Source organism: Schistocerca serialis, unplaced genomic scaffold, assembly GCF_023864345.2.
Source record: "Schistocerca serialis cubense isolate TAMUIC-IGC-003099 unplaced genomic scaffold, iqSchSeri2.2 HiC_scaffold_1370, whole genome shotgun sequence".
Classification (NCBI taxonomy): domain Eukaryota; kingdom Metazoa; phylum Arthropoda; class Insecta; order Orthoptera; family Acrididae; genus Schistocerca; species Schistocerca serialis.
Genome location: NW_026047592.1, coordinates 5,107,704 through 5,127,839, shown reverse-complemented (window position 1 = coordinate 5,127,839; position 20,136 = coordinate 5,107,704).

Here is a 20,136-nt window from a genome sequence, read left to right as displayed (position 1 = left end):
AGGTTCAAGGGATACAGTAAAGCTGAAGTGGCGCATCGGAATCTAAAACTGGTCTCACAGGAAAGTTTCAAAACATAGACAATAAGAAGAGTCAGTCTTAATGTACTTAAGTCGTCATTGTGCCTTTTCTATTTAATTCCGATGCAATATCTGTGTTTCATCGCCAACAAGAAGATCAGAGGGATACAATAAACCTGTAGTGAAGCATCGGAATCCATAACTAGCGTCACAGGAATGGTTCAAAACATAGACAGTAAGAAGAGTCAGTTTTCTTCTACTTAAATCGGCATTGTGCATTTTGTATTTAATTTCGGTGCAATTTCTGTGTTTCGTCGTCAATAAGTAGGTCCAAGGGATACAGCAAACCAGAAGTGAAGCATCGGAATCTAGAACCGGTCTCACAGGAAAGGTTCAAATCATACACAGTAAGAAGAGCCAGTCTTCTTGTACTTGAGCCGGCATTGTGCCTTTTGTATTTAATTCCGATGCGATTTCCATCTTTCGTCGTCAATAAGAAGGTCAGAGCGATACAGTAAACATGAAGTGAAGCATCGGAATCTAAAACCGGTCTCATAGGAAAGGTTCGAAACAGAGACAGTAACAAGAGCCTGTCTTCTTGTACTTGAGTCGGCATTGTGCATTTTGTATTTAATTCCGATGCTATTTCTGTGTTTCGTCGTCAATAAGGAGGTCAGAGGGTTACAGTAAACCTGAAGTGAAGCATCGGAATCCATAACTAGTGTCACAGGAATGGTTCACAACATAGACAGTAAGAAGAGTCAGTCTTCTTGTACTTAAGTCGGAATTCTGCCTTTTCTATTTAATTCTGATGCGATTTCTGTGTTTCATCGTCAATAAGAAGGTCAGAGGGATACAGTAAACCTGAAGTGAATCATCGGAATCTATAACTAGTGTCACAGGAATGGTTCAAAGCATAGACAGTAAGAAAAGCCAGTCTTCCTGTACTTATGTCGGCATTGTGCTTTTGTATTTAATTCCGATGCAATTTCTGTGTTTCGTCGTCAATAAGAAGGTCCAAGGGATACAGTAAACATGAAGTGACGAATCGGAATCCAAAACCGGTCTCACAGGAAAGGTTCAAAACATAGACAATAAGAAGAATCAGCCTTCTTGTACTTATGTCGACATTGTGCCTTTTCTATTTAATTCCATTGCAGTTTCTGTGTTTCATCGTCAACAAGAAGGTCAGAGGGATATAGTAAACCTGAAGTGAAGCATCGGAATCCATACCTAGTGTCCCAGGAATGGTTCATAACATAGACAGTGAGAAAAGTCAGTCTTCTTGTACTTAAGTCGGCATTATGCCTTTTGTATTTATTTCCGATTCAATTTCTGTGTTTCATCGTCAATAAGAAGGTCAGAGGGATACAGTAAACCTAAAGTGAAGCATCGGAATCCACAAATAGTGTCACACAAATGGTTCAAAACATAGACAGTGAGAAGAGCCAGTCTTCCTGTACTTAAGTCGGCATTGTGCCTTTTGTATTAGAATCCGATGCAATTTCTGTGTTTCATCGTCAATAAGAAGGTCCAAGGGATGCAGTAAACATATAGTGAAGCATCGGAATCTAAAACTGGTCTCACAGGAATGTTCAAAACATAGTCAGTAAGAAGAGTAAGTCTTCATGTATGTAAGTCGGTATTGTGCCTTTTGAATTTAATTCCGATGCAATTTCTGTGTTTCATCTTCAATAAGAAGGTCCAAGGGATACAGTAAACCTGAAGTGAATCATCGGAATCTAAAATCGGTCTCACAGGAATGGTTCAATACATAGACAGTAAGAAGAGGAAGTCTTCTTGTACTTGAGTCGGCATTGTGCCTTTTGTATTTAATTTCGATGCAATTTCTGTGTTTCGTCGTCAATAAGAATGTCAGAAGGATACAGTAAACCTGACGTGATGCATCGGTATCCTTAACTAGTGTCACAGGAATGGTTCAAAACATAGACAGTAAGAAGAGGCAGTCGTCCTGTACTTATGTCGGCATTGTGCCTTTTGTATTTAATTCCGATGCAATTTCTCTGTTTCGTCGTCAATAAGAAGGTCCAAGGGATACAGTAAACCTGAAGTGACGCATCGGAATTTAAAACCGGTCTCACAGGAAAGGTTCAAAGCATAGACAATAAGAAGAGTCAGTATTCTAGTACTTAAGTCGGCATTGTGCTTTTTCTATTTAATTCCGATGCAATTTCTGTGTTTCATCGTCAACAAGAAGGTCAGAGGGATACTGTAAAACTCTAGTGAAGCATCGGAATCCATAACTAGTGTCACAGGAATGGTTCAAAACATAGACAGTAAGAAGAGGCAGTCTTTCTGTACTTATGTCGGCATTGCGCCTTTTGTATTTAATTCCGATGCAATTTCTGTGTTTCATCGTTAATAAGAAGGTCAGAGGGATACAGTAAACCTGATGTGAAGCATCGGAATCTATAACTAGTGTCACAGGAATGGTTCAAAACATAGACAGTAGGAGGAGTAAGTTTTTTTGATCTTAAGTCGGCATTGTGACTTTTATAATTAATTCCAATGCAATTTCTGTGTTACGTCGTCAATAGGAAGGTCCAAGAGATACAGTAATCCTGAAGTGAAGCGTCGGAATCTGAAACCGGTCTCACAGGAGAGATTCAAAATATAGATAGTAAGAAGAGTCAGTCTTCTTGTACTTAAGTCGGCATTGTGCATTTTCTATTTAATTCCAATGCGTTTTATGTGTTTCATCGTCAATAAGAAGGTCAGAGGGATACAGTAAACCTGAAGTGAGGCATCGGAATCTAAAACAGGTCTCACAGGAATGGTTCAAAACATAGACAGTAAGAAGAGTCAGTCCTATTGTACCTAAGTCGGCATTGTGCCTTTTCTATTTAATTGCGATGCAATTTCGGTGTTTCATCGTCAATAAGAAGGTCAGAGGGATACAGTAAACCAGAAGTGAAGTATCGGAATCTAGAACTGGTCTCACAGGAATGGTTTAAAACATAGACTGTAAGAAGAGCCAGTCCCCTTGTACTTAAGTCGGCATTGTGCCTTTTGTATTTAATTCCGATGCAATTTCTGTGTTTCGTCGTCAATAAGAAGGTCCAAGGGATACAGTAAACATTAAGTGACGCATTGGAATCTAAAACCGGTGTCACAGGAAAGGTTCAAAACATAGACAATAAGAAGAATCAGTCTTCTTGTACTTAGGTCGGCATTGTGCCTTTTCTAGTTAATTCCGATGCAATTTCTGTGTTTCATCGTGAACAAGAAGGTCAGAGTGATACAGTAAACCTGAAGTGAAGCATCGTAATCCATACCTCGTGTCACAGGAATGGTTGAAAACATAGACAGTAAGAGGAGGCAGACTTCTTGTACTTAAGTCGGCATTGTGCATTTTGTATTTAATTACGATGCAATTTCTGTGTTTCGTCGTCAATAAGAAGGCCCAAGGGATACAGTAAACCCGAAGTGAAGCATCGGAATCTAAAACCGGTGTCACAGGAAAGGTTCAAAACTTAGACAGAAAGAAGAGCCAGTGTTCTTGTACTATAGTCGGCATTGTGCCTTTTGTATTTAATTCCGATGCAATTTCTGTGTTTCATCGTCAACAAGAAGGTCAGAGGGATACAGTAAACCTCAAGTGAAGCATCGGAATCCATAACTAGTGTCACAGGAATGGTTCAAAGCATAGACAGTGAGAAGACCCAGTCTTCCGGTACTTAAGTCGGCATTGTGCCTTTTGATTTAATTCCGATGCAATTTCTGTGTTTCGTCGTCAATAAGAAGGTCCAAGGGATACAGTAAACCTGAAGGGAAGCATTGGAATCTGTAACAAGTGCCACAGGAATGGTTCAAATCGTAGACAGTAAGAAGAGCCAGTCTTCCTGTACTTATGTCGGCAATGTGCTTTTTGTATTTAATTCCGATGTAATTTCTGTGTTTCGACGTCAATAAGACGGTCCAAGGGTTACAGTAAACCTGACGTGAAGCATCGGAATCTATAACTAGTATGACAGGAATGGTTCAAAACATAGACGGTAAGAAGAGTCAGTCTTCTTGTACTTAAGTCGGCATTGTGCCTTTTCTATTTAATTCCGAAGCAATTTCTGTGTTTCATCGTCAATAAGAAGGTCAGAGGAATATAGTAAACCCGAAGTTAAGCAGCGGAATGTATAACTAGTGTCACAGGAATGGTTCAAAACATAGACAGTAAGAAGAGCCAGTCCTCTTGGACCTAAGTCGGCATTGTGCCTTTCCTATTTAATTGCGGTGCAATTGCTGTGTTTCATCGTCAATAAGAAGGTCAGAGGGATACAGTAAACCCGAAGTGAAGCATCTGAATCTATAACTAGTGTCACAGGAATGGTTCAAAACATAGACAGTAAGAAGAGTCAGTCTCCTTGTACTTAATTCGGCATTGTGCCTTTTGTATTTAATTCCGATGCAATTTCTGTGTTTCATCGTCAATAAGAAGTTCAGAGGGATACAGTAAACCTGAAGCGAAGCATCGGAATCTATAACTGGTCTCACAGGAATGGTATAAAACATAGACAGTAAGAAGAGCCAGTCGTCTTGTACTTAAGTCGGCATTGTGCCTTTTCTATTTAATTCCGAAGCAATTTCTGTGTTTCATCGTCAATAAGAATGTCAGAGGAATACAGTAAACCTGAAGTGAAGCATCGGAATCTATAACTAGTGTCACGGGAATGGTTCAAAGCATAGACAGTAGGAGGAGTATGCTTTTTTGTACTTAAGTCGGCATTGTGACATTTATAATTAATTCCGATGCAATTTCTGTGTTACGTCGTCAATAAGAAGGTCCAAGGGATACAGTTAACCAGAAGTGAAGCATCGGAAGCTATAACTAGTGTCACAGAGAAGGTTCAAAATATAGACAGTAAGTAGAGTCAGTATTCTTGTACTTAAGACCCCATTGTGCCTTTTGGATTTAATTCCGACGCAATTTCTGTTTTTCGTCGTCAATAAGAAGGTCGTAGGGATACAGTAACCTGTAGTGAAGCATCGGAATCAAAAACTGGTCTTACAGGAATGGTTTAAAACATAGACAGTAAGAAGAGCCAGTCCTCTTGTATTTAAGTCGGCATTGTGCCTTTTCTATTTAATTCCGAAGCAATTTCTGTGTTTCATCGTCAATAAGAATGTCAGAGGAATACAGTAAACCTGAAGTGAAGCATCGGAATCTATAACTAGTGTCACAGGAATGGTTCAAAACGTAGACAGTAAGAAGAGGCAGTCTACCTGTACTTATGTCGGCATTGTGCCTTTTGTATTTAATTCCGATTCAATTTCTGTGTTTCGTCGTCAATAAGAAGGTCCAAGGGTTACAGTAAACCTGAAGTGAAGCATCGGAATCTATAACTAGTATCACAGGAGTGGTTCAAAACATAGACAGTAAGAAGAGTCTGGCTTCTTATACTTAAGTCGGCATTTTGCCTTTTGTGTTTAATTCCGATTCAATTTCTGTGTTTTATCGTCAATAAGAAGGTCAGAGGGATACAGTAAACCTGAAGTGAAGCATCGGAATCTATAACTAGTGTCACAGCAATGGTTCAAAAAATATACTGTAGGAAGAGTCAGTTTTCTTGTACTTAAGTCGGCATTGTGCCTTTTCTATTTAATTCCGATGCAATCTCTGTGTTTCGTCGTCAATAAGAAGGTCCAGGGGATACAGTAGACTTGAAGTGAAGCTTCGGCAACTAAAACCGGGCTCACAGGAAAGGTTCAAACCATAGACAGTAAAAAGAGTCAGTCCTCTCGTACTGATGTCGGCATTGTGCCTTTTCTATTTAATTCCGATGCAATTTCTGTGTTTCATCGTCAATAAGAAGGTGAGAGAAGTACAGTAAACCTGAAGTGAAGCATCGGAATCTACAACTAGTGTCACAGGAGTGGTTCAAAACATAGACAGTAAGAAGAGTCAGTTATCTTGTACTTAATTCGGCATTGTGCTTTTTCAATTTAATTCCGATGCAATTTCTGAGTTTCGTCGTCAATAAGAAGGTCCACGGGTTACAGTAAACCTGTACTGAAGCATCGGAATCTAAAACCGGTCTCACAGGAATGGTTCAAAACATAGACAGTAAGAAGAGCCAGTCCTCATGTACCTAACTCGGCATTGTGCCTTTTCTATTTAATTGCGATGCAAATTATGTGTTTCATCGTCCATAAGTAGGTCAGAGGGATACAGTAAACCAGAAGTGAAGCATCGGAATCTATAACTAGTGTCACACGGAAGGTTAAAAATATAGACAGTAAGTAGAATCAGTATTCTTATACTTAAGACCCCCTTGTGCCTTTTGTATTTAATTCCGATGCAATTTCTGTGTTTCATCGTCAATAAGAAGGTCAGAGGAATACAGTAAACCTGAAGTGAAGCAGCGGAATCCATAACTAGTGTCACAGGAATGGTTCAAAACATAGACAGTAAGAAGAGTAAGTTTTTTTGTACTTATGTCGGCATTGTGTCTTCCATATTTAATTCCGATGCAATTTCTGAGTTTCGTCGTCAATAAGAAGGTCCAAGGGATACAGTAAACCTGGAGTGTAGCATCGTAATCTATAACTAGTGTCACAGGAATGGTTCGAAACATAGACAGTAAGAAGAGTCAGTCTTCGTGTACTTAAGTCGGCATTTTTCGTTTTGTATTTAATTCCGATGCAATTTCTGTGTTTCATCGTCAATAAGAAGGTCCAAGGGATACAGTAAACCTGAATTGAAGCATCGGAATCAATAACTAGTGTCACAGGAATGGTTCAAAACATAGTCAGTAAGAAGAGTCAGTCTTCTTGTACCTTAGTCGGCATTGTGCCTTGTCTATTTAATTCCGATGCAATTTCTGTGTTTCATCGTCAATAAGAAGGTCCAAGGGATACAGTAAACCTGAAGTGTAGCATCGGAATCTATAACTAGTGTCAATGGAATGGTTCAAAACATAGACAGTAAGAAGAGTCAGTCTTCTTATACTTAAGTAGGCATTGTGCCTTTTGTATTTAATTCCGATGCAATTTCTGAGTTTCATCGTCAATAAGAAAGTCAGTCGGTTACAGTAAACCTGAAGTGAAGCATCGGAATCTATAACTAGTTTCACAAGAATGGTTCAAAACATAGTCAGTAAGAAAAGTCAGTCTTCTTGTACTAAAGTCGGCATTGTGCCTTTTCTATTTAATTCCGATGCAATTTCTGTGTTTCATCGGCATTAATATCAGAGGGATACAGTAAACCCGAAGTGAAGCGTCGGAATCTATAACTAGTGTGACAGGAATGGTTCAAAACATAGACAGTATGAAGAGTCAGTCTTCTTGTACTTAAGTCGTCATTGTGCCTTTTGCATATAATTCCGATGCAATTTCTGTGTTTCATCGTCAATAAGAAGGTCCAAGGTATCCAGTAAACCTGAAGTAAAGCATCGGAATCTATAACTAGTGTCACAGGAATGATTCAAACTATAATCAGAAAGAAGAGTCAGTCTTCTTGTACTTAAGTCGGCATTGTGCCTTTTGTATTTACTTCCGATGCAACTTCTGTGTGTCGTCGTCAATAAGAAGGTCCAAGGGATACGGTAAACCTGAAGTGAAGCATCGGAATCTATAACTAGTGTCACAGGAATGGTTAAAAGCATAGACAGTAAGAAGTGCCAGTCTTCCTGTACTTAATTTGGCATTGTGTCTTTTGTATTTAATTCCGATGCAATTTCTGGGTTTCGTCGTCAATAAGAAGGCCCAAGGGTTACAGTAAACCGGAACTGAAGCATCGGAATTTAAAACCGGTCTCACAGGGATGGTTCAAAACATAGACAGTAAGAAGCGCCAGTCTCCTTGTACTTAAGTCGGCATTGTGCCGTTTGTATGTAATGCCGATGCAATTTCTGTGTTTCATCGTTAATAAGAAGGTCAGAGGGATACAGTAAACCTGAAGTGAAGTATCGGAATCTCAAACTGGTCTCACAGGAATTGTTCAAAGCATAGACAGTAAGAAGAGCCACTCATCTTGTACTTAAGTCGGATTGTGCCTTTTCTATTTCATTCCGATGTATATTTCTGTGTTTTACCGTCAATAAGAAGGTCAGAGGGATACAGTAAACCTGAAGTGAAGCATCGGATTCTCAAACTGGTCTCACAGGAATTGTTCAAAGCATAGACAGTAAGAAGAGCCAGTCCTCTTGTACTTAAGTCGGCATTGTGCCTCTTTTATTTAATTCCGATGCAATTTCGGTGTTTCATCGTCAATAAGAAGGTCAGAGACATACAGTAAACCTGAAGTGTAGCATCGGAATCTACAACAAGTGTCACAGGAATGGTTGAAAACATTGACAGTAAGAAGAGTCAGTTATCCTGTACTTAAGTCGGCATTGTGTCTTTTGTATTTAATTCCGATGAGATTTCTGTGTTTCGTCGTCAATAAGAAGGTCCAAGGGTTACAGTAAACCTGAGGTGAAGCATCGGAATCTCTAACTAGTATCACAGGAGTGGTTCAAATCATAGACAGTAAGAAGAGTCCGTCTTCTTGTACTTAAGTCGGCATTGTGCCTTTTGTATTTAATTCCGTTGCAATTTCTGTGTTTCATCGTCAATAAGAAGGTCAGAGGGATACAGTAAACCTGAAGTGAAGCATCGGAATCTATAACTAGTGTTACCGCAATGGTTCAAAATATAGACTGTATTAAGAGTCAGTTTTATTGTACTTAAGTCGGCATTGTGCCTTTTTTATTTAATTCCGACGCAATTTCTGTGTTTCGTCGTCAATAAGAAGGTCCAAGGGATAGAGTAAACCTAAAGTGTTGCATTGGAATCTAAAACCCTGCAAACAGGAAAGGTTCAAAGCATAGACAGTAAGAAGAGTCAGTCCTCTTGTACTTGAGTCGGCATTGTGCCGTTTGTATTTAATTCCGTTGCTATTTCTGTGTTTCATCGTCAATAGGAAGGTCAGAGGGATACAGTAAGCCTGAAGTCAGGCATCGGAATCTAAAACTGGTCTCACAGGAATGGTTCAAACATAGACAGTAATAAGAGCCAGTGCCCTTGTACTTAAGTCGGCATTGTGCCTTTTCTATTTAATGCCAATGCAATTTCTGTGTTTCATCGCAAATAAGAAGGTCAGAGAGATACAGTAAACATGAAGTGAAGCATCGGAATCTATAACTAGTATCACAGGAATGGTTAAAAACATAGACAGTAAGAAGAGTCAGTACTCTTGTACTTAAGTCGGCATTGTGCCTTTTGTATTTAATTCCGATGCAATATCTGTGTTTTATCGTCAACAAGAAGGTCAGAGAGATACAGTAACCCTGAAGTGAAGCATCGGAATCTACAACTAGTGTCACAGGAATGGTCCAAAACATAGACAGTAAGAAGAGTCAGTTATCTTGTACTTGAGTCGGCATTGTGCCTTTCGTATTTAATTCCGATGCAACTTCTGTTTTTCGTCGTCAATAAGAAGGTCCAAGGGAAACAGTAAACCTGAAGTGAAGCATCGGAATCTATAACTAGTGTCACAGGAATGGTTCAAGACATGGACAGTAAGAAGAGCCAGTCTTCCTGTACTTAAGTCGGCATTGTGCCTTTTGTATACAATTCCGATGCAATTTCTGTGTTTCGTCGTCAATAACAGGGTGCAAGGGATACAGTAAACCTGGAGTGAAGCATCGGAATCTATAACTAGTATCACAGGAGTGGTTCAAAACATAGGCAGTAAGAAGAGCAAGTCTCCCTCTACTTATGTCGGCATTGTGCCTTTTGTATTAAATTCCGATGCAATTATTGTGTTTCATCGACAATAAGAAGGTCCAACGGATACAGTAAACATATAGTGAAGCATGGGAATCTAAAAGTAGTCTCACAGGAAATGTTCAAAACTTAGTCAGTAAGAAGAGTCAGTCCTCTTGTACTTAAGTCGGCATTGTGCTTTTTGTGATTAATTCCGATGCAATTTCTGTGATTCATCGTCAATAAGAAGGTCAGAGGGATACAGTAAACCTGAAGTGAGGCATCGGAATCTATAACCAGTGTCACAGAAATGGTTCAAAACATAGACAGTAAGGAGAGTCAGTCTTCTTGTACTTATGTCGGCATTGTGCCTTTTGTATTTAATTCCGAAGCAATTTCTGTGATTCATCATCATTAAGAAGGTCAGAGGGATACAGTAAACCTGAAGTGAAGCATCGGAATCTATAACTAGTGTCACAGGAATGGTTCAAAACATAGACAGTAAGAAGGGTCAGTCTTCTTGTACTTATGTCGACATTGTGCCTTTTGTATTTAATTCCGATGCAATTTCTGTGTTTCATCGTCAATAAGAAGGGCAGAGGGATACAGTAAACCTGAAGTGAAGCATCGGAATGTAAAACGGGTCTCACAGAAAAGGTTCAATCATAGACAGTAAGAAGAGCCAGTCCTCTTGTACTTGACTCGGCATTGTGCCTTTAGTATTTAATTCCGATGCAATTTCTGTCTTTCGTCGTCAATAAGAAGGTCAGAGGGATACAGTAAACCAGAAATGAAGCATCGGAATCAAAAACCGGTCTCACAGGAAAGGTTCAAAGCATAGACAGTAAGAAGAGACTGTCTTCTTGTGCTTGAGTCGGCATTGTGCCTTTTGTATTTAATTCCGATGCAACTTCTGTGTTTCGTCGTCAATAAGAAGGTCCAAGGGATACAGTAAACCTGAAGTGAAGCATCAGAATCTATAACTAGTGTCACAGGAGTGTTTCAAAACATAGACAGTAAGAAGAGCCAGTCTTCCTGTACTTAAGTCGGCATTGTCTCCTTTGTACTTAATTCCGATGCAATTTCTGTGTTTCATCGTCAATAAGAAGGTCAGAGAGATAAAGTAAACCAGAAGTGAAGCATCGGAATCTACAACTAGTGTCACAGGAATGGCTCAAAACATTGACAGTAAGATGAGTCAGTTATCTTGTACTTAAGTCGGCATTGTGCCTTTTCTATTTAATTCCTATGCATTTTCTGAGTCTCGTCGTCAATAAGAAGGTCCAAGGGTTACAGTAAACCTGAACTGAAGCATCGGAATCTAAAACCGGTCTCACAGGAATGGCTCATAACATAGACAGTAAGAAGAGTCAGTCTCCTTGTACTTAAGTCGGCATTGTGCAGGTTGTATTTAATGCCGATGCAATTTCTGTGTTTCATCGTCAATAAGAAGGTCAGAGGGATACAGTAAACCTGAAGATAAGCATCGGAATCTCAAACTGGTCTCACAGGAATTGTTCAAAACATAGACAGTAAGAAGAGCCAGTCTTCTTGTACTTAAGTCGGCATTGTGCCTTTCTGTTTAATTCCGATGCATATTTCTGTGTCTTATCGTCAATAAGAAGGTCAGAGGGATACAGTAATCGTGAAGTGAAGCATCGGAATCTATAACTAGTGTCACAGGAATAGTTCAAAACATAGACAGTAAGAAGTGTCAGTTTTCCTGTACTTAAGTCGGCAATGAGCTTTTAGTATTTCATTCCGATGCAATTTCTGTGTTTCATCGTCAATAAGAAGGTCAGAGGGATACAGTAATCCTGAAGTGAAGCATCGGAATCTATAACTAGTGTCACAGGATTAGTTCAAAACATAGACAGTAAGAAGAGTAACTTTTCTTGTACTTAAGTCGGCATTGTGCCTTTTGTATTTAATTCCGATGCAATTTCTGAGTGCCATCGTCAATAAGAAGGTCAGAGGGATACAGTAAACCTGAAGTGAAGCATCGGAATCTATAACTACAGTCACAGGAATGGTTCTAAACATAGACAGTAAGAAGAGTCAGTCTTCTTGAACTAAAGTCGGCATTGTGCCTTTTGTATTTAATTCCGATGCAATTTCTGTCTTTCGTCGTCAATAAGAAGGTCAGAGGGATACAGTAAACCTGAAATGAAGCATCGGAATCTAAAACCGGTCTCACAGGAAAGGTTCAAAGCATTGACAGTAAGAAGAGACTGTCTTCTTGTACTTGAGTCGGCATTGTGCCTCTTGTATTTAATTCCGATGCAACTTCTGTGTGTCGTCGTCAATAAGAAGGTCCAAGGGATACAGTAAACCTGAAGTGAAGCATCGGAATCTATAACTAGAGTCACAGGAATGGTTCAAAACATAGACAGTAAGAAGAGTCAGTCTTCTTGAACTAAAGTCGGCATTGTGCCTTTTGTATTTAATTCCGATGCAATTTCTGTGTTTCATTGTCAATAAGAAGGTCCAAGGGATACAGTAATCCTGAAGCGAAGCATCGGAATCTATATTTTGTGTCACAAGAGTGGTTCAAACATAGTCATTAAGAAGTGCCGGTCTTCTTGTAGTTAAGTCGGCATTGTGCCTTTTGTAATTAATTCCGATGCAATTTCTGTGTTTCATCGTCAATAAGAAGGTCAGAGGGATTCAGTAAACCTGAAGTGAAGCTTCGGAATCCATAACTAGTGTCACAGGAATGATCAAAACATAGACAGTTGGAAGAGTCAGTCTTCTTGTACTTAAGTCGGCATTGTGCCATTTATATTTAATTCCGATGCAATTTCTGTGTTTCATCATCAATAGGAAGGTCAGAGGGATACAGGAAACCTGAAGTGAAGCATCGGAATCTATAACTAGAGTCACATGAATGGTTCAAAACATAGACAGTAAGAAGAGTCAGTCTTCATGAACTAAATTCGGCATTGTGCCTTTTTTATTTAATTCCGATTCAATTTCTGTGTTTCATTGTCTATAAGAAGGTCCAAGGGATACAGTAAACCGGGAGTGAAGCATCGGAATCTATAACTAGTGTCACAAGAATGGTTCGAACCATAGTCAGTAAGAAGAGTCAGTCTTCTTGTACTGAAGTCGGCATTGTGCCTTTTGTATTTATTTCCGATGAAATTTCTGTGTTTCATCGGCAATAGGAAGGTCAGAGGGTACAGTAAACCTGAAGTGGAGCATTGGAATCAATAACTAGTGTCACAGGAAAGGTTCAAAACATAGACAGTAAGAAGTGTCAGTCTTCTTGTACTTAAGTCGGCATTGTGCCATTTCTATTTAATTCCGATGCAACATCTGTGTTTCATCGTCAATAAGAAGGTCCAAGGGATACAGTAAACCTGAAGTGAAGCATCGGAATTTATAACTAGTGTCACAGGAACGGTTCAAAACATAGTCAGTAAGAAGAGTCAGTCTTCTTGTACCTAAGTCGTCATTGTGCCTTTTGTATTTATTTCCGATGCAATTTCTGTGTTTCATCGTCAATAAGAAGGTCAGAGGGATACAGTAATCCTGAAGTGAAGCATCGGAATCTATAACTAGCGTCTCAGGAATGGTTCAAATCATAGTCAGTAAGAAGACGCGCTCTTCTAGTACTTAAGTCATCATTGTGCATTTTGTACTTAATTCTGATGCAATTTCTGTGTTTCATCGTCAATAAGAAGGTCCAAGGGATACAGTAAACCTGGAGTGAAACATCGGAATCTATAACTAGTGTCACAGGAATGGTTCAAAACATAGTCAGTAAGAAGAGTCAGTCTTCTTGTACTTAAGTTGGCATTGTGCCTTTCGTAATTAAATGCGATGCAATTTCTGTGTTTCACCGGTAATAAGAAGGTCAGAGGGATACAGTAAACCTGAAGTGAAGCATCGGAATCTATAACTAGTGTCACAGGAACGGTTCAAAACATAGTCAGTAAGAAGAGTCAGTCTTCTTGCACTTAAGTCGTCATTGTGCCTTTTGTATTTATTTCCGATGCAATTTCTGTGTTTCATCGTCAATAAGAAGGACCAAGGGATACAGTAAACCTGGAGTGAAGCATCTTTATCTGTTACTAGTGTCACAGGGATGGTTCAAATCATAGACAGTAAGAAGAGGCAGTCTTCTAGTACTTAAGTCATCATTGTGCATTTTCTACTTAATTCTGATGCAATTTCTGTGTTTCATCGTCAATAAAAAGGTCCAAGGGATACAGTAAACCTGGAGTGAAACATCGGAATCTATAACTAGTGTCACAGGAATGGTTCAAAACATAGTCAGTAAAAAGAGTCAGTCTTCTTGTACTTAAGTTGGCATTGTGCCTTTCGTATTTAAATGCGATGCAATTTCTGTGTTTCACCGGCAATAAGAAGGTCAGAGGGATACAGTAAACCTGAAGTGAAGCATCGGAATCTATAACTAGTGTCACAGGAATGGTTCAAACATATACAGTAGGAAGAGTCAGTCTTCTTGTACTTAAGTCGGCATTGTGCCTTTTGTATTTAATTCCGATGCAATTTCTGTGTTTCATCGTCAATAAGAAGGTCCAAGGGAAACGGTAAACCTGAAGTGAAGCATCGGAATCTATAACTAGTGTCACAGGAATGGTTCAAACATAGACAGTAAGAACAGTCAGTATTCTTGTACTTAAGTCGGCATTGTGGCTTTTGTATTTAATTCCGATGCAATTTCTGTGTTTCATCGTCAATAAGAAGGTCCGAGGGTTTAGTAAACCTGAAGTGAAGCATAGGAAGCTATAACTAGTGTCACAGGAATAGTTCAAAACATAGTCAGTAAGAAGAGTCAGTCTTCCTGTCCTAAAGTCGGCATTGTGCGTTTTGTATTTAATTCCGACGCAATTTCTGTGTTCCATCGGCAATAAGGTCAGAGGTCTACAGTAAACCTAAAGTGAAGCATCGGAATCTATAACTAGTGTCACAGGAATAGTTCAAAACATAGTCAGTAAGAAGAGTCAGTCATCTTGTCCTTAAGTCGGCATTGTGCCTTTTGTATTTAATTCCGATGCAATTTCTGTCTTTCATCGTCAATAAGAAGATCAGAGCGATACAGTTACCTGAAGTGAAGCATCGGAATCCAAAACTAGTGTCACAGGAATGGTTCAAAACATAGATAGTAGGAAGAGTCAGTCTTCTGGTACTTAAGACAGCATTTTGCCTTTTGAATTTAATTCCGATGCAATTTCTGTGTTTCATCGTCAATAAGAAGGTCCAAGGTATACAGTAAACCTGAAGTGAAGCATCGTAATCTATAACTAGTGTCACTGGAATGTTTCAAAACATAGTCAGTAAGAAGAGTCTGTCTTCTTTTACTTAAGTCGGCATTGTGCATTTTCTATTTAATTCCGATGCAATTTCTGTGTTTCATCGTCAATAAGAAGGTCCAAGGGATACAGTAAACCTGGAGTGAAGCATCGGAATCTATACCTATTGTCACAGGAATGGTTCAAAACATAGACAATAAGAAGAGTCAGTCTTCTTGTACTTAAGTCGACATAGTGTTTTTTCTACTTAATTCCGATGCAATTTCCGTGTTTCATCGTCAATAAGAAGGTCAGAGGGATACAATAAACCTGAAGTGAAGCATCGGAATCTATAACTAGTGTCACAGGAATGGTTCAAAACATAGTCAGTAAGAAGAGTCAGTCTTCTTGTACTTAAGTCCTCATTGTGCCTTTCCTATTTAATTCCGATGCAATTTCTGTGTTTCATCGTCAATAAGAAGGTCAGAGGGATAGAGTAAAGCTGAAGTGTAGCATCGGAATCTATAGCTAGTGTCACTGGAATGGTTCAAAACATAGTCAGTAAGAAGAGTCAGTCTTCATGTACTTAAGTCAGCATTGCGCCTTTTCTATTTAATTCTGATGCAATATCTGTGTTTCATCGTCAATAAGAAGGTCCAAGGGATTCAGTAAACCTGCAGTGAAGCACCGGTATATATAACTAGTGTCACAAAAATGGTTCAAAACATAGACTGTAAGAAGAGTCAGTCTTCTTGTACTTTAGTCTGCATAGTGCCTTTTGTATTTAATTCCGATGCAATTTCTGTGTTTCATCGACAATAAGAAGATCCAAGGGATACAGTAAACCTGAAGTGAAGCATCGGAATTTATAACTAGTGTCACAGGAATGGATCAAAACATAGTCAGTAAGAAGAGTCAGTCTTCTTGTACTTAAGTCGGAATTTTGCCTTTTGTATTTAATTCAGATGCAATTTCTGTGTTTCATCGTCAATAAGAAGGACCAAGGGATACAGTAAACCTGGAGTGTAGCATCGGAATCTATAACTAGTGTCACAGGGATGGTTCAAAACATGGACAGTAATAAGAGTCAGTCTTCTTGTACTTAGGTCAACATTGTGCCTTTTGTATTTAATTCCGATGCAATATCTGTGTTTCATCGTCAGTAAGAAGGTCAGAGGGATACAGTAATCCTAAAGTGAAGCATCGGAATCTATAACTAGTGTCACAGGAATGGTTCAAACATAGACAGTAGAAAGAGTCAGTCTTCTTGTACTTAAGTCGGCATTGTGCCTTTTGTATTTAATTCCGATGCAATTTCTGTGTTTCATCGTCAATAAGGAGGTCCAAGGGAAACGGTAAACCTGAAGTGAAGCATCGGAATCTATAACTAGTGTCACAGGAATGGTTCAAACATAGACAGTAAGAAGAGTCAGTCTTCTTGTACTTAAGTCGGCATTGTGGCTTTTGTATTAAATCCAATGCAATTTCTGTGTTTCATCGTCAATAAGAAGGTCAGAGGGATACAGTAAACCTGAAGTGAAGCATCGGTAGCTATAACGAGTATCGTAGGAATAGTTCAAAGCATAGTCAGTAAGAAGAGTCAGTCTCATTGTCCTAAAGTCGGCATTGTGCCTTTTGTATATAATTCCGACGCAATTTCTGTGTTTCATCGGCAATAAGGTCAGAGGTCTACAGTAAACCTGAAGTGAAGCATCGGAATCTATAACTAGTGTCACAGGAATAGTTCAAAACATAGTCAGTAAGAAGAGTCAGTCTTCTTGTCCTTAAGTCGGCATTGTGTCTTTTGTATTTAATTCCGATGCAATTTCTGTCTTTCATCGTCAATAAGAAGATCAGAGGGATACAGTAAACCTGAAGTGAAGCATCGGAATCCAGAACTAGTGTCACAGGAATGGTTCAAAACGTAGACAGTAGGAAGAGTCAGTCTTCCTGTACTTAAGTCAGCATTTTGCCTTTTGAATATAATTCCGATGCAATTTCTGTGTTTCATCGTCAATAAGAAGGTCCAAGGTATACAGTAAACCTGAAGTGAAGCATCGTAATCTATAACTAGTGTCACAGGAATGGTTCAAAGCATAGTCAGTAAGAAGAGTCTGTCTTCTTTTACTTAAGTCGGCATTGTGCCTTTTCTATTTAATTCCGATACAATTTCTGTGTTTCATCGTCAATAAGAAGGTCCAAGGGATACAGTAAACCTGGAGTGAAGCATCGGAATCTATAACTAGTGTCACAGGAATGGTTCAAATGATAGACAATAATAAGAGTCAGTCTTTTTGTACTTAAGTCGACATAGTGCCTTTTCTACTTAATTCCGATGCAATTTCCGTGTTTCATCGTCAATAAGAATGTCAGAGGGATACAATAAACCTGAAGTGAAGCATCGGAATCTATAACTAGTGTCACAGGAATGGTTCAAAACATAGTCAGTAAGAAGGGTCAGTCTTCTTGTACTTAAGTCCTCATTGTGCCTTTCCTATTTAATTCCGATTCAATTTCTGTGTTTCATCGTCAATAAGAAGGTCAGAGGGATACAGTAAACCTGGAGTGAAGCATCGGAATCTATTACTAGTGTCACAGGGATGGTTCAAAACATAGACAGTAAGAAGAGTCAGTCTTCTTGTACTTTAGTCGGCATTGTGCCTTTTGTATTTAATTCCGATGCAATATCTGTGTTTCACCGTCAATACGAAGGTCAGAGGGATACAGTAATCCTGAAGTGAAGCATCGGAATCTATAACTTGCGTCACAGGAATGGTTCAAATCATAGTCAGTAAGAAGACGCACTCTTCTAGTACGTAAGTCATCATTGTGCATTTTCTACTTAATTCTGATGCAATTTCTGTGTTTCATCGTCAATAAGAAGGTCCAAGGGATACAGTAAACCTGGAGTGAAGCATCGGAATCTATAAATAGTGTCACAGGAATGGTTCAAACATAGTCAGTAAGAAGCGTCAGTCTTGTTGCACTTAAGTTGGCATTGTTCCTTTCGTGTTTAAATGCGATGCAATTTCTGTGTTTCACCGGCAATAAGAAGGTCAGAGGGATACAGTAAACGTGAAGTCAAGCATCGGAATCTATAACTAGTGTCACAGGAATGGTTCAAACATAGACAGTAGGAAGAGTCAGTCTTCTTGTACTTAAGTCGGCATTGTGCCTTTTGTATTTAATTCCGATGCAATTTCTGTGTTTCATCGTCAATAAAAAGATCCAAGGGAAACGGTAAACCTGAAGTGATGCATCGGAATCTATAACTAGTGTCACAGGAATGGTTCAAACATAGACAGTAAGAAGAGTCAGTCTTCTTGTACTTAAGTCGGCATTGTGGCTTTTGTATTTAAATCCGATGCAATTTCTGTGTTTCATCGTCAATAAGAAGGTCCGAGGGATTCAGTAAACCTGAAGTGAAGCATCGGAATCTATAACTAGTGTCACAGGAATAGTTCAAAACATAGTCAGTAAGAAGGGTCAGTCTTCTTGTAGTAAAGTCGGCATTGTGCCTTTTGTATTTAATTCCGACGCAATTTCTATGTTTCATCGGCAACAAGGTCAGAGGTCCACAGTAAACCTGAAGTGAAGCATCGGAATCTATAACTAGTGTCACAGGAATAGTTCAAAACATAATCAGTAAGCAGAGTCAGTCTTCTTGTCATTAAGTCGGCATTAGCCTTTTGTATTTAATTCCGATGCAATATCTGTCTTTCATCGTCAATAAGAAGATCAGAGGGATACAGTAAACCTGAGTGAAGCATCGGAATCCAAAACTAGTCTCACAGGAATGGTTCAAAACATAGACAGTAGGAAGAGTCAGTCTTCTTGTACTTAAGTCAGCATATTGCCTCTTGAATTTAATTCCGATGCAATTTCTGTGTTTCATCGTCAATAAGAAGGTCCAAGGTATACAGTAAACCTGAAGTGAAGCATCGTAATCTATAGCTAGTGTCACAGGAAAGGTTGAAGACATAGTCAGTAAGAAGAGTCTGTCTTCTTTTTCTTTAGTCGGCATTGTGCCTTTTCTATTTAATTCCGATGCAATTTCTGTGTTTCATCGTCAATAAGAAGGTCCAAGGGATACAGTAAACCTGGAGTGAAGCATCCGAATCTATAACTAGTGTCACAGGAATGGTTCAAAACATAGACAATAAGAAGAGTCAGTCTTCTTGTACTTAAGTCGACATAGAGCCTTTTCTACTTAATTCAGATGCAATTTCCGTGTTTCCTCGTCAATAAGAAGGTCAAAGGGATACAATAAACCTGAAGTGAAGCACCGGTATCTATAACTAGTGTCACAAGAATGGTTCAAAACATAGACTGTAAGAAGAGTCATTCTTCTTGTACTTTAGTCGGCATTGTGCCTTTTGTATTTAATTCAGATGCAATTTCTGTGTTTCATGGTCAATAAGAAGATCCAAGGGATACAGTAAACCTGAAGTGAAGCATCGGAATTTATAACTAGTGTCACAGGAATGGTTCAAAACATAGTCAGTAAGAAGAGTCAGTCTTCTTGTACTTAACTCCTCATTGTGCCTTTCCTATTTAATTCCGATGCAATTTCAGTGTTTCATCGTCAATAAGAAGGTCAGAGGGATACAGTAAACCTGAAGTGTAGCATCGGAATCTATAGCTAGTGTCACTGGAATGGTTCAAAACATAGTCAGTAAGAAGAGTCAGTCTTCTTGTACTTAAGTCAGCATTGTGCCTTTTGTATTTAATTCCGATGCAATTTCTGTGTTTCATCGTCAATAAGAAGGTCAGAGGGATAGAGTAAACCTGAAGTGTAGCATCGGAATCTATAGCTAGTGTCACTGGAATGGTTCAAAACATAGTCAGTAAGAAGAGTCAGTCTTCATGTACTTAAGTCAGCATTGCGCCTTTTCTATTTAATTCTGATGCAATATCTGTGTTTCATCGTCAATAAGAAGGTCCAAGGGATTCAGTAAACCTGCAGTGAAGCACCGGTATATATAACTAGTGTCACAAAAATGGTTCAAAACATAGACTGTAAGAAGAGTCAGTCTTCTTGTACTTTAGTCTGCATAGTGCCTTTTGTATTTAATTCCGATGCAATTTCTGTGTTTCATCGACAATAAGAAGATCCAAGGGATACAGTAAACCTGAAGTGAAGCATCGGAATTTA